Here is a 5,842-nt window from a genome sequence, read left to right as displayed (position 1 = left end):
GGGTCCGGGCTGGGGATTCGAACCCGCCACCTTAGGTGTACGTGGCTGGCGCCTTAGCCGCTTGAGCTATAGGCGCCGAGCTGCCACAGGAAGTTTTAAAGAAGCACAGGCTGAGGGTGGTGCCTGTGGCTCAAAGGAGTAGGGCACCGGCCCCATATACTGGAGGTGGTGGGTTCAAACCCAGCACCAGTCAAAAACTGCAAAAAAAAAAAAAAAGTACAGGCTGAGGGCTAGGCATGCTGGCTCGTGCCTATAATTCTAGTACTCCGGGAGGCTGTGGATTGCCTGAGCTCACAAGTTCCAGACCAGCCTGAGCCAGATCAAGACCTCATCTCTAAAAATAGCCAGGGGTTGTGGTGGGTGCCTGTAGTCCCAGCTACTAGGGAGGCTGAGGCAAGAGAATCGTTTAAGCCTGAAAGTTTGAGGTTGCTGTTAGCTGTGACACCACAGCACTGTACTATGACAATAAAATGTCTCAAAAAAAAAAAAAAAAAAGGCAGCACAGGCTAGGAGAAGTAGGTTCCACAGAGGCATGAAGCAGCTGGACTCAGGAACCCAGTCACTTGGACCTGAATGCTAGCCTGCCAGAGGACAGCCTGGGGTGGGGGGCTCTCTGAGCCTCAGTTTCCTCATCTGAGATAGGTCTGGGTTTATTCTGAGACGGTCCTGTGTGCAAAGCCCTTGGCCCAGGGTCAGGACCCAAAGAAAGACCAAGAATGCTGATAATGGCGCAAGTGGTGGTTGGGGGAAGGGGAACATGGTTCTGGGCCCAGCAAGACAAAACCACATAAGTCTAGTGGGTGGGTAAGTTACCAAGGGACTGGGGTAGACTGGGAACGAGGCGGATGCCTGGGTGTGGCCTGTACCAGGCCCCATCCCTGACTGACCATAGGACCTGGAGGCCCAAAACCTGTCTAGTCCAGACCCGCCCAGGAGGAGACCAAGAGGGACGTGCAGCCCAGCCAGCCAGAGGGCGGAGGAGCATATGGAGTGGGCAGAGCTCTGGTGCAAGGGTCACTGAGCCTGTCCTGGCCCTGTCCATCCCTACCCAGGTGCCTCTGGCCCATCTGCCCCTTCTCCTTCCCTGTGACCTGCCCCCTCCCTCCCTCTGCTGCTGTGTATTTTCAAAGTATAAAGACTAACTGATCAATTTCAGATCACTGTAAGAAATTTGGAAGAGATTTCACAAGAATACAATGTGAAGGACACAATTTTAAAAGCCCATTTTAAGCACATTCCACCTTTTGGTCACACCCCACTCTCTTGGTCTCACCCAGAAGGCGGTCAGATTTGGAGGCTGGGTGGGGCACGCGGGCGGTCAGGTGTTCCATGAAAGGTAGAACATGCTGGGCCGACTCTGGTCTTGTGGAACCAAGCACACTGCCAGGGGGGGCTGGCTCCAGGAGCCTGGGCACAGAGGGTTCCTGGGGCCATTGTGACACTGCTGACATCCCAGGTGGCCCCACAGGTCCTGCTACCCTCTGGGCTCAGCTCCACCTGCCCTGTCCCAGGTAGTGGGTGGGGTCTACAATGGGTCTGCTCCCCCAGGGCTGGAATACTCTATGTTTGGAGGACCCCCGAAATGTTCCCTGCCCACAGAGCACATCTACCCTCCTCATAAAGCTCTGCCCCCTGATATCTGACTTATGTTCCCCATTTCCTTTCTTTCTTTTTTTTTTTTTTTTTTGAGACAGAGCCTCAAGCTGTCCCCCCGGGTAGAGGGCTGTGGCATCATAGCTCACAGCAACCTCCAACTCCTGGGCTCAAGCGAGTCTCCTGCCTTGGCCTCCCAAGTAGCTGGGACCACAGGCGCCCGCCACAACACCTGGTTATTTTTTGGTTGCAGCCTTCATTGTTGTTTGGCGGGCCTGGGCTGGATTCGAACCTGCCACCCTAGGTGTATGTGGCTGGTGCCTTAGCCACTTGAGCCACAGGCACCAAGCCCCCATTTCCTTTCTCAAGGAACCCTAGGTAAGTCCTCCTGTAACTGACTGCCTGGCTGGTGGTGCCTGCCTTAGTGGGCCTCCAGGATACAGACTTCAGTCTCAGGGTAACCCCTAACCACACCCCCTTGGTCAGGTTTCTTGGTGCCTTCCTGGGGGCTAGGCACCTTCAGCTCAGCCTGAGAATGAGGTAAGATCTGAATCCTGGCTGGCTTCTCAGTTGAGAAATTTACTTTTCGACACTCAGACTGAATTTCCTCTTCTCTAAAAGTAACCTTCCAGCTGCCATGAACCTTCAGCCAGCTTACTCCCAGGTGTCCATCAAAAGCGCCCCCCCACTTTGGACAGTCTTCTCCATCCCACCCACATGTTTGGACCGGCCCCAGGCATAACCGCTACATTACTCATTTACCCGGCAGCCTCTCCTCTCACACTGCCTCTCACTCCATGCTGCAGCCTCAGCCCCAGGCACTGGACTTAGCATGGAGAAAGCATTGGGGTTTGTGGACCAGCCCATTCCTAACTTAGGAAGGGCACCAACCAGCTGGTGAATGAAACTGTCCAAGAAAGCGATGGCCTGGGGTCCTCAGTGGCCTTGCTTGCCACTGAGAACTGACCTTTGCTAAGCTCTCACTACATGCTTTAGCTCACATACTGCTCAAAACAACCCAACCCAGATAGTTTAATTATTTCTCCCTTTTGCAGATGGAGAAACTCAGGTTCAGGGAGGGGAGGTCATTCTTCAAGGTCATTTAGCAAGCTGGTGGCAGAGCTAGTGTCTGGTCTGAACCCAGGTGTGGCCCTTTGCCCCATGCCCTTATCTGAAGATTCCTTCCCCCACCCTGGGGGTAGGGCCTGGGTCTAGGGTGGAGGCCAGAGGGAGAGATAGTTAGGAATTCAAATTGGTGCTGCTGGTGGAGGGGGAGGGTGAGGTGCTGGGGCGTGGACAGCACTTAGGGCTTGGGCAATAGGGTGCTCTGCTGAGCTACGTGGGGTTGGTGAGGGGTGGGTGTGCTACAGCTGGGGCAGGCTCCGACCTGCTGAGTCAGAGATGCCGGAGGGACTCAAGGGGGTGGCGCCTGGCAGATGGCTGTAGGCTGCGGCCAGCAAAAGCAGGGTGGTGGGCCAAGGGGTAGAAATGGGTGCTGAGGCCCTACCTCAGGACCACGGGAGGTAAGGAGGAAGAGGCCTTGGAGAGCGCAGGGGGCACATTTTCCAGAAGGAAGGAGTGGTCAGCCTCCACAAGGTCACACAAGATAAGGGCTGCTGCACCCAACCACCTCCTACCTCCTGACTGTGACCAGAGGCTCCTGTCCCAGCCCAGGGGCTTCCTGGCATTCTGGCCATGATGGAGATGGCCCCTCCCCTCACCACATGTAGCTGCACTGGGCCCTGGTGGTGGGAAAACTGCCAAGCTAGAGCTCAGACATAACAGTCCTCCTGTATGGGTGTGGTCCACTGTCACCCCTCCCAAGAGGTTATTGGTGCCCCAGAACCTTGCTGCCCAGCCCAGATTGAGGAGGGGTCTGTATCCTCCACTCCAGTCCTGCCCCCCTCGGTACGGAAATGGGGCATTCCTTACGTTGTCCTCACCTTCCACTCAGAGGTGCCCTGTTCGCCCATTTCTCCCCCTCTCCATCTACTGAGGGTCTCCCATCTAGTAATTACTCGTACTCATGCAAATCAGTGAAGCAGACACGGCTAGGAGTCCCATAGAGGTCAGTTCCAGGGCAGCTGGCTAGACAGTGGCACAGCCAGGTGTGGCTCCTGGTCTAGTGGTATCTCCCCGAGTCCCACCCCCAGAGACCCAGGCCAGCCTAGTTTTCACCCTTCCCATCCCAGAGGGACAACTGGGTCCCCTTCAGGCATCCATTCACCTAGGCCAGGTTCTGACAGGCACAGGGGCCAGAGTGTCCTACAAACAGACCTCAGAAGAGGCTCTGCCAATCTAATGGTAGAGATGTCCCTGAGATCAAATGGCAACTGGGAGATTGACCAGGAGCAGGAGCTCCCGGGTCTGGGGAAGCCAGAACACAGAGTTTGTGACCAAGCAGGAGCCCAGCAAAGCTCCCCAAGAAAGTCAGACCTCTGTGAGATTTTTATTTTTCTCTATTTTATAATTCCTTTCCCTCCCTCCCCTCCTCCCTCCCTCCTCCTTTCCTTCCTCCCTCCCTCCCTCCTTTCTTTCTTTCTTTGACAGAGTCTCACTCTGTCTACCCTGGGTAGAGTACTGTGGCATCATAGCTTCATAGCAACCTCAAACTCCTGGGCTCAAGAGATCCCTCTTGGCTCAGCCTCCTGAGTAGCTGGGACTACAGACGCCTGCTGTGATGCTCAGCTAGTTTTTCTATGTTTAGTGGAGACAAGTCTTGCTCTTGCTTAGGCTGGTCTCAAACTCCTGAGCTCAGGTGATCCACTGCCTTGGCCTCCCAGAGTGCTGGGATTATAGGTGTGAGCCACCATGCCCTGACTTACAATTATTTTTCTAACAATTAGCAAAAGTAATATACAGAGGTAATAATTTTCATAATATATTGAGTTAACCATGAAAAGTTTTTCCTGGGTGGTGCCTGTGGCTCAAAGGAGTAGGGCACCAGTCCCATATGCTGGAGGTGGTGCGTTCAAACCTAGCCCCAGCCAAAAACTGCAAACAAACAAACAAGAAGTCTTTCCTTACAATCACATTACCTGCTCCATCCTCTTTTCTCCAGTGAGTGTCCTGCCTCTGCTTTCTTTAGGAATTTATGCATAAGTAGAAGCATATGGACCAAACACGGTGGCTCACATCTGTAATCCTAGCAATTTGGGAGGCCAAAGTGGAAGGATTGCTTGAGGCCAGAATTTTAAGACCAATACAGTGGCACCCTATCTCTACAAATTCTTTTTTAAATAGCTAGGACCTGGCTCCGCACCCATAGCACAGTGGTTATAGCGCCAGCCACATACACCGAGGCTGGCAGGTTTGAATCCAGCCTGGGCCAGCTAAACAATGACAAACTGAAACAAAAAATAGGCAGGCATTGTGGTGGGAGCCTGTAGTCCCAGCTACTCGGGAGGCTGAGGCAAGAGAACTGCTTAAGCCCAGGAGTTTGAGGATGCTGTGAGCTGTAACGCTATGGCACTCTACGGAGAGTGACAAAGTGAGACTCTGTTTCAAAAAAAAAAAAAAAGAAAGTCAGGATCTGTAATCCTAGCTACTCAGATGGCTGAGGCACGAGGATCACATGAGCCTGGGAGTTGGAGGTTGCCATGTGCTGTGATCACACCATTGCACCACTGCACTCCAGTTTGGGTGAAAGAGCAAGACCCTATGAGAAAGAGAGAGAGAGAAGCATATTTATAAACAGACACACTTATATAACTTTTTTTTTTTTCCTGAGACAGAGCCTTAAGCTGTGCCCCTGGGTAGAGTGCCGTTGCATCACACTCACAGCAACCTCCAACTCCTGGGCTCAATCGATTCTCCTGCCTCTGCCTCCTTAGTAGCTGGGATTATAGGCACCTGCCACAATGCCCGGCTATTTTTTGGCTGCAGCCGTCATTGTTGTTTGGAGGGCCCAGGCTGGATTTGAACCTGCCAGCTCAGGTGTATGTGGCTGGTGCCTTAGTTGCTTGAACCACAGGCACCGAGCCATTATATATAATTTCTATAACCATAAAAGTGATTACATCATAAATATAGTTCTACATCTTGCTTCTGTCTTATAGAATGTCTCTGGCAGGCTTAGCACCTGTGGCTCAAGTGGTTAAGGCACCAGCCACATATACCTAAGGTGGCAGGTTTGAATCCAGCCGGGCTGCCAAAACAACAATGATGGCTGCAACCAAAAAATAGCCAGGCGTTGTGGCGGGTGCCTGTGGTCCCAGCTACTTGGGAGGCCAAGGCAGGAGACTCGCTT

Source organism: Otolemur garnettii, unplaced genomic scaffold (genome assembly GCF_000181295.1).
Source record: "Otolemur garnettii isolate 467f Iridium unplaced genomic scaffold, OtoGar3 scaffold00218, whole genome shotgun sequence".
NCBI lineage: Eukaryota > Metazoa > Chordata > Mammalia > Primates > Galagidae > Otolemur > Otolemur garnettii.
This window is presented reverse-complemented; position numbering follows the sequence as displayed.